The sequence below is a fragment of the Biomphalaria glabrata genome, chromosome 13 (genome assembly GCF_947242115.1).
Source record: "Biomphalaria glabrata chromosome 13, xgBioGlab47.1, whole genome shotgun sequence".
Taxonomy (NCBI): domain Eukaryota; kingdom Metazoa; phylum Mollusca; class Gastropoda; family Planorbidae; genus Biomphalaria; species Biomphalaria glabrata.
In genome coordinates this window covers 7,165,250-7,183,710 of record NC_074723.1, presented here as the reverse complement: position 1 = coordinate 7,183,710, position 18,461 = coordinate 7,165,250, and the positions used below count along the sequence as shown (strand labels likewise).

At 36.9% G+C, this 18,461-nt stretch overlaps 4 non-coding genes across 4 annotated transcripts; 2 read left to right on the top strand and 2 right to left on the bottom strand.

The window, feature by feature from the left end:
- The first annotated feature begins 1,494 nt into the window (after window positions 1–1,494).
- Window positions 1,495–1,566, top strand: Trnap-agg (transfer RNA proline (anticodon AGG)). Its single transcript has one exon. It is a non-coding gene; the product is annotated as a tRNA-Pro (tRNA).
- A 788-nt stretch (window positions 1,567–2,354) lies between these two features.
- Window positions 2,355–2,426, bottom strand: Trnap-ugg (transfer RNA proline (anticodon UGG)). Its single transcript has one exon. It is a non-coding gene; the product is annotated as a tRNA-Pro (tRNA).
- A 2,244-nt stretch (window positions 2,427–4,670) lies between these two features.
- Window positions 4,671–4,742, top strand: Trnap-agg (transfer RNA proline (anticodon AGG)). Its single transcript has one exon. It is a non-coding gene; the product is annotated as a tRNA-Pro (tRNA).
- An 11,503-nt stretch (window positions 4,743–16,245) lies between these two features.
- Trnap-ugg (transfer RNA proline (anticodon UGG)) lies at window positions 16,246–16,317 on the bottom strand. Its single transcript has one exon. It is a non-coding gene; the product is annotated as a tRNA-Pro (tRNA).
- Between the last annotated feature and the right edge of the window lie 2,144 nt (window positions 16,318–18,461).

Below are 18,461 nucleotides of genomic sequence, written 5' to 3'. Positions count from 1 at the left end.
TGGTCGTCACTATAAAAATGTGCGTTCATAGCCAGTCTACTGTAGTGCGTTCCTAACTAAACTAAACTAAGTGTTTAATATGAGTTCTTTCTAAAAAGTCGAAGTAATTATAGGACAATAGGTACATGATCAAAACACCTTTCCATTAAATAGGAAACAGAATTGCCCACGAAGATAATCTAGAAATGGATTGGGGGCTTCTTCTTCAATTAGATTTCTTTTTTTTTGTTTCTTTTTTTTTTTTAAATAAAAATCAATATCACAAGAGGGGATTGGGGTGGCTGGGCCGAAAGTGGTAGGTTGGAAATGCTTGGGTTGGAACGAGGAAGCTATTGGAAGAGAGAGAATTTAATTTTCTTGTATCTCCAGGATGGAGCTAGATATTGTTAGGATGATTAAGTGCTCCCCGGGCGACGGGTCCCCTGGCGGATTAGGGCGCCTTGTTGCGGCGGTAGTGTGTGATGACATTTGATTATCATCAATGTTGCAAAGGAAAGAGAGAGAAAGAGCTAGAGAGAGATAGAGAAAGAGCGATAGAGAGAAAGAGCGAGAGAGAGACAGAGAAAGAGAGAGAGAGAAAGAGCGAGAGAGAGACAGAGAAAGATAGAGAGAGAAAGAGCGAGAGAGAGATAGAGAAAGAGCGAGAGAGAGAAAGAGCGAAATAGATATAGAGAAAGAGCGAGAGAAGAGAAAGAGCAAGAGAGAGAGAAAGAGTAATAGAGAGAGAGAAAGAGCGAGAGAGAGAGAGCAAGAGAGAAAGAGCTAGAGAGGGAGAGAGAGAAATAGCAAGAGAGAGAGAGAGAGAGAAAGAGTGAAGGAGAGAGAGCGAGGGAAAGAGAGCAAGAGCGAGAGCGAGAAAGAGAGAGACAGAGGAAAGAGAGAGAGATTGAAAGTATGAGAGATACAAAAAAAAATTCTTAAAAAAAAAAAGAAAACAAAAGAGGTTTAAGTACATGAACAGAAAGAAAAAAAGTGAAAGAGATATAAATAAAACAAAATGAAAGAGATATAAAATTGAGATTAAAACAGAGAAATATAGATCTACCCACTGGGCATAGATAGAGAAAGAGATAGAGATCTACCCACTAGGCATAGATACAAAATAGGTCAATAAGATCATCGAGATCTACTTCCTTATAACACACACACACGCCTAATATAGTGAATGAAGCTATCTTTAGGCTCGTACGTAATAACTTCAGCTTTAGAAGACTCCGAAGAATTAGGCCTATATATTTATGTATAGGCTACAATCGGTAATACTTGTATGTAATATTGATTCGTGATGCAACAGAGTTAGATCATAGAGCGTCCCTTCTAAACAGGCAATACCCCTATATGTGTATTGGGTTTCCAAATTTTACACACTGTGACACACACACAAACAAAATCGTTTCGCTTCATTGACAAGAAAGAAATGCAATGACCATGAAAATATATCAGTTTCCACTATTCTTACAATGATTGACTATTATTAGTACTATTTGATCAACTGGCCTGTTGGTCTAGGGGTATGATTCTCGCTTAGGGTGCGAGAGGTCCCGGGTTCAAATCCCGGACAGGCCCATTTTTTGTTAACTTATAGATAATTTAGATTATAATTCGCTTTCGATCTTCTTTAAAAGTTAAAATCTGGACACGGATCTCGAAAACGGCTCTAACGATTTTTCTAGAAATTTGACAGTTTCGTGGACAAAATTACATTGCCAAACAGGGAAAACTCAAATATAACAGTTATAATTTTTCAAAATATAATTACGTTAAAATTAAATTTGGCCTGCGTCTTAATAATTTGCATTTTTTTTTAAATCCACCATTCATTAGGTTACCGGAGAAAAGTAATAGCCCTTACACAGAATAGGTCTACTTATTTCATTAAAGAGTAACTGTTATTTTGTTTGTTAGTTTTTTGCTTCTGCGTACCCTGTGTTGTTGTGTTTCAACTATAAACTCAAGCTTTCTTTATAGTCAAAATTTCATTAGATTATCGAGTTGAGATTTTGCGCATAAAACATTTCAGAAAGAGCAGAAGAAAAGCGTCAGATAAAAAAAAAGCAAGGCCAATGACAATAACTCCATCTCACCAGCCCCATGAGGAGGCACTAAACCCAAGTGCAAAGCTCTCAGTCACTTGATGGCAAAAGTGATCATCATCGAACCACGATTTTTAAGAAAATAATAATATACGTGTTTAGTTTACAATAAGTATTTCAAATATTTTTATTAAGTTTCCTAATGAAAACTTTACTTTTTTATAATTTTAATTGATTTAATAAATGTTTTAGTAATTTTAAAAGTCTGGCGAGAGAAGCGAGAGATGAATTGGAAATTTCTAGGGAAATGGTTAAAAAATTGGGCTCGTCCGGGATTTGAACCCGGGACCTCTCGCACCCAAAGCGAGAATCATACCCCTAGACCAACGAGCCAGTTGATAATAAGTGCTCAATACTGATTATGATGTTTTTAATACCAGGCTTATTTAGCATGCTAAAGTTCTCACATACACACATACAACAATCCGTAGTATGTTCAGCTGCTACCGTCATTATCGATTTCCCCCCTCCCAGTAGACGATGCAGTCCACTGAATTTTAGAATACAATCTTGTTCAGGGCCGGTCCTACAGATTGCGGCTGCGGGGACCTATGCGAAACGAATAGCTCGGGGCCTAGTCTGGATAGGGATAAGTATAACAAGTGATAATTTAGATTTTGTTTTGTTTGATAATAAATACGTCTTTGCATTTTGTTCAAACTTTACTCAGTACAAAATCACGGTCAAAGTAAATTACGAGCCATGTACAATAAGCCGATAAACATTCAGATCTACCTTTTAGATTTACTATCGACTAGCAAAATATCGCTTTTGATTTTTGAAGAGATCGAGATAGATTTAGATTTATATTTACATGCCACTGACTATTACAGTAAATAAAGTATTCGAACTTCTTCTTTTGGCTAAAATTCGCGTTATTATTTTTATTAAATGACATTGCCGCTTTTTTAATCGCGAGTAGGATATGCAATTTCCATCTTGAATGGCAACCCAAAATGACAATTTTGTCTATTTTTAATGTCATTTTTATGACTGTTCAGGATATTTTAATTTTTTTTTTTAGATTTCCAGGGGCTCCTGGAAACTCAGGAGGTAGCGTAAACCATGTTAATTTAAAATGGTTTAATTTAAAAATTTACAACTAGTGTTAGCGCGGGTCCTATGAAAGTGCGGGACCCACTGCGGCCGCATAGGTTGCAGTGCCCAAAGGCCGACCCTGATCTTGTTAGTTCATATAACAAAAAACTTGTCAGTCCCATCATGCCTCTTGTTAGTTCATGTTTGCGGTCAAAGACATTTAAAGTTTTGTTTTATTTTCATTTCTCGGACGCAGTGGAGTCACTAGGGTCGGTGTCACCCAGTGCGGTTATCTCATGGTGTAACACCCCCCTCCCCCATCTACCAATCACCTCGAAATTGGAAATAAAAACTATCAATAGTTTGACCTTTTGATAAATTAATACGGTGAGCATATATTCTTCGGTATTATACTGCTTTACACGCAGTGGCGTAGCTAGGGTGAGGGGAAGAGGGAGAGAATTTAAAAATCCCCGCGGGCCCCCACATAAGAGCGTCCCCCAAATGAGTGTTTTTTACATTAAAAATGAAATATTGCGCAAAAAGCAGGGGGACCTCAAAGAGGTAAAGCCCGCGGGCCCCCAAACGATGGAAAATTCCTAGCTACGTCTCAGTTTACACGATGTAGAATGATGAGCGTCTAGTCTATTTGTGTATATTACATATACAGTTATTACAACGTAAAATTATGAAAATTAGAAACAGGCGTAACATCAACTGAGCCTACTTCCTATGTTAGAGTTTTTAGTTTATACTTTTCAGGAACTGTTTTAATTTAAACGAGCGTTTATTTTAACTTTTACTTGTGACGACGCCCATGTTTGCCGTCATCTTGCCAGCTAGGAGCTCTGGGAGATCGCTGAAAGTTCCACTAACAGGGAATGTGGTGAAACCCCGCCTCCAAACGCTTTTTTCTGTATTTTGAGATTCAGAAATGCATTTTCTGAGGTGTCTACAAAGCAACTTCCTGATTTTCTTCTAACAAACAAAAAAGAGTGCAGGTCAGGTAAAATATCAAATCTGCTATTCACTGCACTCTGTTAATGAAGACTTTTTTAGTGACTGGTGAAAAAAACAACAAATAAATGTGTAAAATGTTTTATCTAAAATGGAACGCCAAGCATTGAGCTTCAGAAACTCATTTTAATATCTTTCACTAAAAAAAAAATTAGAAAATGTATACTTAGAAGACGAGCCAATGTCACGTAATTTAATTTTTTAAACAATGGTAAAATAATCGTTTTTACTTGATTAATACTTAAAAATGTAATAATTACGATTCAAATACGACCAATATTTTGTCCATTGAAAACGCTTTCTCGTCTCCTTGCTATAAAAGCTTGCTTACAATTTAGGTATTTTGATTTTGATGGATGGCTGTTTGATCGTGTGGTCATTTGGGCTTGGGTGTAACAATACTCATATGAAGAGTTAGATCGACATTTATCTTCATACTTTATGGCATATGTATTCAAAGTATTCAATACAGTAGCGTAAAAAAAGCACATCTGATTTAAATGTTTCATGAAACCTCCACAAGGCCTGTTGGTCTAGGGGTATGATTCTCGCTTAGGGTGCGAGAGGTCCCGGGTTCATATCCCGGACAGGCCCGCTTTATTTTGTTCCTTTTTTTTTACATTTTCGACGTTTGCCTAAACTGCCCACAGGTTGTGACGTTACATGTTAGTCTTCAGCCCTTCTATAAAGTATGTTAAATGGTCTTTTTAAAACAAAGGCCTAGCACTCGGCATGAAAGTCACGGAGAATTTATTTTATGCTTGCGAATCACATTTGAGGGAATTCAAAACAGGATCACAATAACGATTGGGCCCCACAATGACCCGCTGACCGCAGTAAGAAAACGTAAACCCGTGAGAGTAGTCAGCTTTGATCCTAAGAATACATGTTTTTAAAACATTGTTTAGAAATATAATTAATTAGGCCTCAGCTCTATCTGCCGACCCCGTCCAGGAGCAACACTGTACAGCTGAGAAAATCAGCTCGCTACTTTCCACAAAACACAGACTGCATATGAACCTTAACTGGGTTACTGCTCATCATAAGAAGCCAACTGGCTAGATCAGGGGTTCTCAACCTGTGGGTCGCGACCCCTTTGGGGGTCGATTGACGATTTGCCAGGGGTCGGATAAGACCATAAAAAATGGATTGTTTTTGTCTATTCTTCTATTACTGTGTGTGTTTGCGGGAGGGGGGGGGGGTCGCGGCAGAGTGGGGGTTGTAAAAAGGGGTCGCCGAGCCTAAAAGGTTGAGAACCGCTGGGCTAGATGAAGAAGTCACTACAAGTAACATTAACGGACCTAAGACAAATGTTTAAAATCACGAACCGTTCTGTGGAGGTCGCGGCCTCCTAATTACATGTCTGTTCATGAGTCCCACGCCCTTGTTCGAGTCAATGACGTTATAGAAGGGCTGAACACTGACATGTAACGTCACAACCTGTGGGCAGTTTAGACCAATAGCTCGTTGCCACGTCGTACGTTCAGGCCTTCTAGAACAATTGGTCTGGCCTTGTTCAACTATCTGATCATCGAGAGCACACCGTACAGACCTGTGACGTTCAGCCTTCTAGAACAATTGGCCTGGCCTTGTTCAACTACCTGATCATCTAGAGCACGACAAAATTCAATTAGTCTCACACACAGCATGATATGGAGCCGTCTGCTCGCACGCGAGATCCAATTGTGAATGAAATGGCAAGGGACGTGTAACTTGGGACCTGGTCAATCTTCTTTGCTCGCTCTTTCATGGTCAGAAACATGTGACATCACTGCAATGTACACGCGTTTCTTTCTCTCTAGAGTCATCAAGTGTTTCCTTGTTAATTATAATTTCGCCGATTTGCCCCGAGTTGTCCATCACACACCTTTCTCTCTCTCGCGCGCACACAAATTAAAATGTCTATTATGATTGTTTTTAAATATTCCACACCCCCTTTTTTTTTCGTTTCACAGAAATGCTTAACTTTATTTAGATTTTTTCCAAACACTAAAATCAGAATTTAGTCGTAGAATTGACCAGTACACTGTCTAGACTATGTGGTAGTTTGTGGATGTGTGTGATTGGTAACACTAGCAGAAATAGTGTATAGTTTCGACACTATCCCATTCAACCATTCAGTTAACACAACACAATTTATAAAGACACTATTCCATTCGACCATTCAATTATCACAACACAATTTATAAAGACACTATTCCATTCGACCATTTAATTATCACAACACAATTTATAAAGACACTATTCCATTCGACCCTTCAGTTATCACAACACAATTTATAAAGACACTATTCCATTCGACCATTCATTATCACAACACAATTTATGAAGACACTATTCCATTTGACCATTCAATTATCACAACACAATTTATAAAGACACTATTCCATTCGACCATTCAATTATCACAACACAATTTATAAAGACACTATCCCATAAGACCATTCAATTATCACAACACAATTTATAAAGACACTATCCCATAAGACCATTCAATTATCACAACACAATTTATGAAGACACTATCCCATAAGACCATTCAATTATCACAACACAATTTATGAAGACACTATTCCATTCGACCATTCAATTATCACAACACAATTTATAAAGACACTATTCCATTCGACCATTCAATTATCACAACACAATTTATAAAGACACTATCCCATAAGACCATTCAATTATCACAACACAATTTATAAAGACACTATTCCATAAAACCATTCAATTATCACAACACAATTGTCACCACCTCAAAGTTGGTGCCATAGAGTAGAAACCCTAATTCTGTATTGTGTATGTTAATTCCATATTGTGAATCTTATTCACAACCCATGTTGCACTAAGGTGAACACTTTTGACCTTAGGTGAACCAGAGAGTTAAAGGCAGTCAGTCCACATAGAGATCTTGTAGCAAGCACTTGTATTGAGTCACTTAAGATATAAGCAGTAGAGTTAGATGTTTAAAGTAGTTGGTTATAGAATAAGTACTAAGTTGTGATATTCGTATATTACTGTTGGATTAATACTGACCATTCCTGGGTCGAACTGTATGGTGTATTCACTATGTGGTGTTATATTAAACTTATTGTGTCTGCTACACCCAGCGTCATTTCATTATTCAGTGATTTGTAACAAGAACCCAATGTCACCACCACGCCTACATTGATAACCACAGCCACATCCATAACATTATAAAATAAATCGGTGACATTAATGGTGTCAGAAGTGTCCAAAGTGCAAGCCATTCAGTGCCAGCAAACATTTATAGTGTCAAAAGTGTCAGCAAACAGCATTTATGGTGTCAGAAGAGGCCGAAAACGACATTTATGACAGCATTGTTCAAAGTCACTTTAACATGATATGCTGAGACAACGTGCGTGGACGAAACTAGACAACCCTGATCTTACAACCTGTGTGGGTGAAACTAGACAACCGTGATACTACAACCGGTGTGGGTGAAAATATAGTACTACAAGTCATTCAAGTCATCGTTTGAAGACAGCTGATATATGGTCAGTCGAAGTAGCTGACATATTCAAGAATCATCTACATCGAGTGCTCGTCATAATTCTAATGACACACTCCTATTGTCACTGTCTAACAGCACAGTTAATAAGAGAGCGCTCTCACTCTTAGACCTCTCTCACTCTTAGACCTCTCTTGTCGTCACTACCTAAGGTGTTTTTTAGTTATTTATATTTGTTTCAGCAACTGTACGAAACAGTGGATTACCTATCAAGCACATGAATTATTTATTGGATTACCTGTCAAACATCTGAAGTATTTATTGGATTACTATTTTTCAAGAACTTAAGTACCATATCTTTTACTATTGTACTGTGGATTTAACAAGTGGATTATTTATGAACTGTAACATTGTACTGTGAATTTAACAAGTGGATTACTTATGAACTGTACCATTGTGCTGTGGATTTAGCAAGTGAATTACTTATGAACTGTACCATTGTGCTGTGGATTTAGCAAGTGAATTACTTATGAACTGTACCGTTGTGCTGCGGATTTAACAAGTGGATTACTTATGAACTGTAACATTGTACTGTGGATTTAACAAGTGGATTACTTATGAACTGTACCATTGTGCTGTGGATTTAACAAGTGGATTACTTATGAACTGTACCGTTGTGCTGCGGATTTAGCAAGTGGATTACTTATGAACTGTACTGTGGACATAATTTATGTGGAGCATCACCGGAACTTTATGTACAAGTCAAGCATCAAGTGAATATTTAAGGGAAGTAACTTTAATTACCCTTAGTATTATCAGTATTGATTAGTTCTCTTGAACTACACCACAATTTTTTTTCATTGTTTACATTTGTATTTATATATACACCTGACCTTTAGGGACTAAATTTAATTATCTATTGAGTCTGAGCATTTATATTTTTTTTCAAGTAAGCATCCAGGTATTGGTAGGGACTCTTTAGATAAAGTAAATACTTGATCGTATAGCTGTATTAGTCAAGTTTGTATTTCGTCAAGTATCTATCATATTGTTAAACTCTTGTATTGTCTTGTTTACATTTGTTGAATTTCTTTTTGCGTCATTGTTATTTCTCATTGTAATTCTTTTGTCTACTATTTCTACTATCTTGTAATGTCTCTTTAAAGCAGACTGTTTAGTATCTATAGTGTATTTATGTTTGTCTAATTACTTATTAATATATATATTTATTTTACTTCTTATTTCAACCTATTTTTTATTATTATCAACACTACACTACACACTTGATACACTATGGGATATATTTTGATTTGAGATTGTGACAAGATTGATTGTATATAATATATACTTTGAGCACATTGAACTATTTTGATACTATTGATACATTGATCACTATTTATCAGACTAATAAGGCTCACATAATTGTGAATTATTTGTTGCAATAAACTTTTACATTGCAAGTGGAGATACTAAAAATACATAATCACATAATTGATCAGTAAAGTATTACATTACGAACTAGACAAAGTACCAAGAATAACTTAAGATACCTCATAACCTCAATTGTTTCGCACAAAATATATATCTACTATTACCTGCAATTACTATTTGAGCTATAATAATTATTTATCGTACAATATTCATTTACAACTACCTAGTGTACACATATCTATTACTAAACTATATTACTAATTTGAATCTTTGAAAATGGCTGAGTATGAAAAACTAATAGAGATAGTGGATAAACTAAAGTTAAAAGAAGATGATAGAGCTGCATTCATTAAAATTGAAATAGATAGAATTAGAGTAGAAAAAGACAAGCAACGGGAAGAAAGGCTACATGAAAGAAGACTGAGAGAGAAAGAACAAGAAAACTTAGAGAAAGAAAAAGAACGCCAGCATGAAATAAAATTAAAAGAACATGAAGAAAAAATGGCTAAGCTAGCAAAAGAAAATAAAGACAATTCAGCAAGTCAAACTTCATCTCATCATCAGTATCATAGCAAATTTAGGAACTTTGATCCAAAAGAAGACACATTAGAGAATTTCATTATTCAATTTGAATATATCTGTCAAACAGCAAATATGAATAGTGCACAAATGGCTCAACAACTTCTAGCTAACCTAAGAGGTGAACCACTAAACATCATCGACACACTAACTATGGAGCAAAGAAAAGACTACAACACAGTGAAACAAAGACTAATTGAACATTTTGGCAAAACGGAGGAGCACTATCGAAAACTTTTTAGGGAAATAAAACTAGCCAAGAACACAGATTTAAAAAGAACAATACATGACATGCGCCAGAACATGACAAAGTGGCTACAACTCGCAAACTGCAACTTAGATGACCCCAAACAGATATTAGATTTCTTTCTCATTGAAATTTTTTTCAAAAGGGGGGTGATAGGTAATGTCACCACCTCAAAGTTGGTGCCATAGAGTAGAAACCCTAATTCTGTATTGTGTATGTTAATTCCATATTGTGAATCTTATTCACAACCCATGTTGCACTAAGGTGAACACTTTTGACCTTAGGTGAACCAGAGAGTTAAAGGCAGTCAGTCCACATAGAGATCTTGTAGCAAGCACTTGTATTGAGTCACTTAAGATATAAGCAGTAGAGTTAGATGTTTAAAGTAGTTGGTTATAGAATAAGTACTAAGTTGTGATATTCGTATATTACTGTTGGATTAATACTGACCATTCCTGGGTCGAACTGTATGGTGTATTCACTATGTGGTGTTATATTAAACTTATTGTGTCTGCTACACCCAGCGTCATTTCATTATTCAGTGATTTGTAACAAGAACCCAATGTCACCACCACGCCTACATTGATAACCACAGTCACATTCATAACATATAAAATAACCCAGTGACATTTATAAAATAACACGGTGACAACAATTTATAAAGACACTATTCCATTCGACCATTCAGTTATCACAACACACTTTATAAAGCAGTAACGAGATCAACATTTATATATTTTTAAGTACTTTCTTAAAATCAACATTCAAAATCCAAATCGACAAGGGGCCGACCATCATGTCGTCTGCTATCTTTCTCAAAGCATTTGAGTCAAACTGACACATTATATAAGACAAGCCTTATGACACATTATATAAGACAAGCCTTATGACACATTATATAAGACAAGCCTTATGACACATTATATAAGACAAGCCTTATGACACATTATATAAGACAAGCCTTATGACACATTATATAAGACAAGCCTTATGACACATTATATAAGACAAGCCTTATGACACATTATATAAGACAAGCCTTATGACACATTATATAAGACAAGCCTTATGACACATTATATAAGACAAGCCTTATGACACATTATATAAGACACATCATGGGCGTAGCCAGGGGGGGTTCTTGGGGTTCAACCCCCCCCCGAAATGAAATCCCCCCCCCCCTTGTGGGGGGGGGGGAATCGGAATTTAGTGACTGATTTTTAGCTTTGATTTTGTTTTTTTTTTAGGTGAGATTTTAATACTAAACCATTACTTGCCCCAGCACAACTAAGGCCTACCAGGGGGGTTTGAGTTTAAAACCCCCTACCAGGGGGGTTTGAGTTTAAAACCCCCTACAAAGGGGTTTTTACAGTTAAATCCCCTCTCTTCTATAACACAAAACAAAAAAAAATGTAAACGACAATCCCCAAATTCCAAGAGCACAGTTAAGGAAGATTTTGATTTTAAAACCCCTCCAAAATTTACAATAAACCCCTTCTTCAATATAATAAAACCAAATTACTCACTCAAAATTATATGATCGTAGCCAAAGGGGTTTTAAGTTTACCCCCTCCCCCCTTTCAGTAGGGTTTGAAGCTAAAAAATACCTATTCAATATAAAAAAAAGCAAATTACGCACTCAAAATGTTATGAGCGTAGTCAAAGGGGTTTTGAGTTTAAACTCCCCTCCAGAGAAGATTGAAGCTAAAAATACCTCTTCAATATATAGAAAAAGCAAATTACTCACACTAAAATCTATGAGCGTAGCGAAAGGGGTTTTGAGTTTAATCCCCCCGCCAGCGGGGTTTGAAGCTAAAAAATATATCTTCAGTGTAAGAAAAAAAGCAAATTACGCACTCAAAATGCGCTGAGCGTTGCCAAAAAGGGTTTTGAGTTTAAACCCTCCTTCAGAGAGGGTTTGATGCTAAAAAATACCTCTTCAATATAAAAAAAAAAAGCAAATTACATACTAAACTTATTTGAGCGTAGCCAATCTGAATGGGGGTTTTGAGTTAAAACCTCTCTCCTACAGATGTTTTTTTTTTAAAGTTTAAAACCCCTCCATATGGTTCTGAGTTTAAGATCCCCCTACAGAGCTTTTTCAGGTGGAAAACCTCTATCTTCAATATTATTCTAAAGCAAACTACAGTTACTAAATTCTATTATCGTATCTAAATGGGGTTTTGAATTTAAAAAAAAACAACTCCAGAGATTTTTTAGTTTAAAAGCCCCAACAGATGATTTTGACGATAAAAGTTCCCTTTTCGATATAAAATTTAAAGCAAACTACAGTCACTTAATTCCAAGAGCGAATTCAAGAGAGTTTACACATTTCTACCAGTGGCGGGGCTCCATTAATAAAGTGCAGTGAATAGTCATCTGCCGAAATTGAAAAACACTAAATGTGGCTCAACAAAGATGGTTAAGACAGATTTTAGGAGTCAGTTATAGAGATCGGGTCTCAATCAAGGAAATCCTTTGCCGAACTGGGAGTCGACCCCTTAGTAAGATTGTGAAAGAGCGTCGCATGAGTTGGCGGGACATGTTCTCCGACAAAATAAATTAGGCATAAGAAGAGTTGCGATGACATCCTAGTACAATTTGACGCCACACATTCATGGAGGTCTTCAGAGCAGGTGGGAAGAGGCTTCAGACATTATCAGTGACAGATTTTTATGGAAACAGCTTGACGGCAAATGCGCCGAACTTCGCGGGAGGGTCTAAGTCATTAAGAAAAGCACATTAGGTTTTTGAAATTTTAATATCAGGAAAATGCACTGCAGATACGTCAGAATAAGCATTTTGTTGGCTTTCAATACCAGAAATAGTGCTTGGCGGCGGGGCTCAGCCCCGCGCTGGGGGAGCTCCTGGCGCTCCCCCAGATCCCTTGCTATTAATGGCGGGGAATCTACACTTTTTCCACAACTCCAGGAAGAACCTATTCTAGGGCACAGTAAACGTCTTCCGAAAGAATGAAGGGTCAGAATGTAAAAAAGATTTTGTACACACACACATATAAATACATATTTTTTAAAATTTCGCGGGGGGGGGGGAGAAAAAAATCCACCCCCCAAAACCCTCCCCGAAAAAAAATCCTGGCTACGCCCATGTGACACATTATATAAGACAAGCCTTATGACACATTATATAAGACAAGCCTTATGACACATATTATTACACATTATATTTGTTGGCTTCCTTCAGTCGTAGAATCCTGGTAAATGCTCGGACTTTTTATTTCGGGATCTTTAGGGCGCCTCTGAGGATTTGAATAAGAGATTGACCCTTAACAAAACAATTAGACCCATTAGATCAGTGGTTCCCAAACTTTTTTGTCTCATAGACCCCTTGCCATGTTTTCTGGTTTTCCGTAGACCCCCTGCTTAATTTATATTGAATTTTTGAAAATGCATCAATTTCAAATTACACATAATTTAAAACTACATTTTAAGTTGAACTATTTTTTTAAAATAAATCTATTAACAGGCACAAATTAAAACCCATTATAGAACAGTTAATACGTATAGCATACACAATCACTAAACACATTGGAAACTTTTTGTTTTTAAAGGTTTGCAAGCTCACCATCCGTTGCTACGGAGATAATTTTTCATATAGGGATTCGCTGTTTTATGAAGTAGTTCTGTAAAACATTAAATATTAATGTGCCTTAAGTATCACAGTAAAGTTTTCACAAAGAGCAGTTTTTCGTGGATTTCTTGAGCCATAATAATTTAAAAAAAAAACAACTCATTACCAGACAAGGTTGACTCAATCAGCTGTATAGAGAAATTTGTTGTTTGCAGAAATATGTCGTTTGCAAAGACTTACATAAGAAGAAAGAAATATTTGACTATATTCTGTTATGACATGATTAGGATTTAGTTATTTGTTTCGGGAATAAGGGGAAAGTTTTAATTAGCGACAAGTGACGTGACAGATCTTTTAAAAATAAGAACGCTCTAAACGACGCTAGAAGGAGGACGCTTATTGTAGAGCAGTAGACTTGAGTACGACATTATTGACATCGGACGATTCCCTTTTGAGTATTAAACATATTTGTAGAACAACATAGCAGCGTCGACTACCTATTTGATTGTTTCGGCCTTTCGCCGGTGTTACTGACGTGTTGCGTTCAGCGTTACCTACAGTAAGATCTACACTAGACAGATTGTCAAGAATCAACACCGTGCGGAAGCTTAACAATTCCAACAGAGCTCAAGAATTTAGTGAGCTCTTCTATAAATCCATTGCCCTAACAACCAATTGATCAGAGTTTGCATGGATGGTTCTCAGAAATCCACCACAAACGGAGCTGGAATACTCATTTAATGGCCCAATGGAGAAAAGATAATTTAAAAATTAAGTTCATTATAACTAATGAGCTCTATGACAACCACAGAGAAGAAATAGAAGTACTGGAGCTAACAGCTACCATGCTAGCGAATCAGCCAAGTTTACTAAACAGTTTTTTTTTTCATCGCCGATATAAAAATAGTCCTTCAAAGCTTGACAAACTCTGATTCCTCCTGAATAAAACACCTCATGATGCCTGTTCGGTAGTCACCTTGCCTGCTCGCATCTCCAGTCGGGAGGTTTGGGCTAGGATGTAATTATCCACATAATCTGAAGGAACATCCAAAAGATTTTGTACAAAACATATTGTGTCACATTGTAAAGCTCAACAACAACAGCAAGAACACTGTTCTCCAATGTTGAAATAGAAGGAAATAGAAGGCTGACACACTTGCCAAATGTGAGAAAACAAATACACACTTGAACATCGCACTCTATCCGGAAGAAATGAAGAGACTAATAGTCAATTGTAAAAACGAGAAATGGACAAGCTCTTATTCGATGACACCTTTTATAAACTATTCCGATAGGACCACCTATAATTTTTCACATCAGAACCGTTCACATCATAATGAGAAAACATATGTTCCAGAAGCTCAAAATTGGGACCATTGACTTTTGCCCTTTTGGAGTGTGACCAGAGAATGCCAACCATGTCTTGAAAATTGCATTCTTCATCAAGAGGCCCAAAACAAGACACCGGTCACAGAACACAAACATGAAATTCTTTTAATGATATAAGATTGTCTAAGAGTTTTTACAATTTCTTCAACGGCTGTTAAAATCAATAATTTGCCTATCATGTGAGGTTTTCAGTATTTGACTATAAGTAAAGAGACATAGTAAAACGCTCACTAATCATCATCTTCTCAATGCCATGTCAAAGAGAGATTTTTGTGGGTGTTTTATGAACTTATCTTTGAGTGTTTGAAAGTTTTGCAAACCTTTATCTTTTCATCAGGGTGGCTTCATCTCAAATGATCCTCCAGCTTAATTGGTTTCATAGCATCATAAAAAAAATGGCACATTAACACTCCCTTGTTTGATTAGGAAGTAAGTTAAGTTCAATTTCAAATACTTAACGCTGTACAGTCTACATTTCTTTTGGTTCAAGTTATAACTAGACAAAACTACACTATTTAAATATAGTTATTAAATTAAATAAAACAATTTTTCATTCAATCAGCATGATAAAAATTTTAAGGATTTCCTAAGGTACAAATCATAAATGTGTGTATGAAAAGATTCCAATTGTCAAAATTAAAGTCACGACATGCTGATTTGAGATTCTTTATCGTAGACCCCCGTGCACATATCATAGACCCCCAATTCCCTTTTAAACTTTCGTAGACCCCTTGGAAGTCTTCGTAGACCCCTGGGGGTCTATATAGACCACTTTGGGAATCACTGCATTAGATATTTATTATAAGACATCAGTTAGGCCAGGTTCACATCTAACTTTCAATTCACTTTCACCTATCCTATCCGCTGATCTGTCAACCTTCTTTCTCCATTCTTCTCTGTCATTTTGTATTAAAATCCCCACCCTGACTCCCACTTGAGGGGGGCCCTCAAATTAATGTTTTTTTACATTAAAAAAAAATATTACGCAAAATGCATGAGCCCTCAATAGGTCAAGCCCACCGGGCTCCCAAACGATGAAAAATTCCTAGTTATGCCCCTGGTTACTACCTTTGATATGTTTTTTTGAGACAGTTTTTTAATTTAGCCATGTTTAATTGTATGTCTTTTTTTTTAAGGGATGCATGAAAAAGCTTTGTAAGGACATCACAGGCTAAGCTCGTTAAGTTTTTTGTTCATCTCAACATTGATGGGAGGGGGGGGGGAGCGCGGTGGCTGGGTTGGTAAGCGCTTGACTTCCGAACCTGGGGTCCTGGCTTCGAATCTCCGTGAAGACTGGTATTTTGAACTTAGGCATATTTTTAATGTAAAAAACATTAATTTGAGGGCCACCCTCAAGTGGGAGTCAGGGTGGAATAAAAAAAAAAGTAGGGCTCGTCCGGGATTTGAACCCGGGACCTCTCGCACCCAAAGCGAGAATCATACCCCTAGACCAACGAGCCGCTTATTATTTAACTTTAATCCTTATTATAATATTTTTATAAACAGGTTTTTTTTTTCATCTAACAACTTGATTCCTCACCCCCCCCCCCCCCAACTATGTCACGACTAATCTTTAGTATTTTCAGCTGCTGTCCTCATCCTCGACTTTACCCAGTTGGTGACGTAGTCCACCAAATGTAATACCAAAAAACTTGTCAGTCCAAACGTTAGTTCATGTTTACATTAGAAGGGATGCATGAAAAAGCTTTGTAAGGACATCACAGGCTACTTACTATATTGAATATTGAGACATCAATATAGTTATAGTTTACTGAAAAGTAACCAAAAAAACAACAACAACAACATACAATTACACGTAGATACATTACATAAATATGTCAAGAAATACAAATTTCACAAAAAAATCAACACACAAGTCTACGAAGAAAAAAAAGACATACAATTAAACATGGCTAAATTACATAACTGTCTCAAAAAAAAAACATATCAAAGGTAGTAACCAGGGGCGTAACTAGGAATTTTTCATCGTTTGGGAGACTGGTGGGCTTGACCTATTTGGGGGCTCAAGCATTTTGCGTAATATTTTATTTTTAATGTAAAAAACATTAATTTGAGGGCCCCCCCCCTCAAGTGGGAATCAGGGTGGGGATTTTAAAATTCCCTCTCCTCCCTCTTCTCCCCAACCTAGCTACGCCACTGGCAGTTACAATAGGTAAAAAAAAAACACCTAAAGAAAGAAAGAGAGACATAAAGGCAGATCTTGATGAACATAAATGTCTCATTAAAGTCTACCCTCGTGTGTTCACAGCTTCTAAACTTGAGCAGACACCGCAGGTGAAAGAAAAACTCCATAAGCGTACTACCATCTCTGTTATATGACTCTTGTTTCTGTGATGGATGGGCTCTAAATTATCTCAGGGGCGTATGAACTTTCCATAGTTTTATGGGATGACAAAAAGATCTTTGAACTTACCCAGCAGCTCGTTAAGTTTTTTGTTTATCTCAACATTGAAAGGGGGGGGGGCGGTGGCTGGGTTGGTAAGCGCTTGACTTCCGAACCTGGGGTCCTGGCTTCAAATCTCGGTGAAGACTGGTATTTTGAACTTAGGCATTTTTAGGGCACCCCCGAGTCCATCCATCTCTAATGGTTACCTGACTAGTTGGTGAAAGTAAAGGCGGTTGGTCCTTGTGCTGGCCACACGACACCCTGCTCGTTAACTGAAACAGATCTCAACATCATCTGCCCTATAGGTCGCAAGGTCTGAAAGGAAAACTTTACTTTTTGTAGATGACCACTGGAAATACTAATAACCCCCTCCATCTTGCTATTCACTTCCGACATGCCAATGATACTGGCCATCCAAAAAATATTTGATCAAACCAGGAAATGGTATGAACAAGGTCAGCTCCGTGTAAAGAAGAATCTTTTTATCAGTCAATGATCAACCTAAACGCTAACCAGAGGGAAAAAAAAAGTTGTTCCTTTGTTCCCTTGTTCTCTTACTGACCAGGGTCAGCCTCACCTGGTTCACGCTGTCTTCCGTTATCAGGCTTCGAACAGGTGATTATCAGCACAATACCGACGACTTCAAACACCTGCTGGGGGCACAGCTCTCTTGATATTACCTGGCGTTGAGGGCAGGGCGAAATATAGCCCAAGGGCCTCTCGACTCGGATTTTTTTAAAAAGGAAGTTAAAAAAAAAAAGAAAACTTCCAAAGTTTAGTTTTGAAACACATGATTGATATTGTAAAGAAGTTCTTCAAAAATGAATCAGGAGTGCTAAATAGTGCCCACTTATTAACATATAACATTCAGAAAAATATAAAAAATCCCAATTTTTCATTTGTTCTGTACACTGGATGCACTTAAAAACTAGCTATTTATGTGTTTTTTTTTTCCACCACAGATAAAAATCTCCTATAAACAAAATCATAATCATAAGAGAAAAACTGTTGAAATAACACTGTTGAAATAACGCTGTTGAAATAACACTGTTGAAATAACGCTGTTGAAATAACGCTGTTGAAATAACACTGTTGAAATAACACTGTTGAAATAACACTGTTGAAATAACACTGTTGAAATAACACTGTTGAAATAACTCTGTTGAAATAACACTGTTGAAATAACACTGTTGAAAT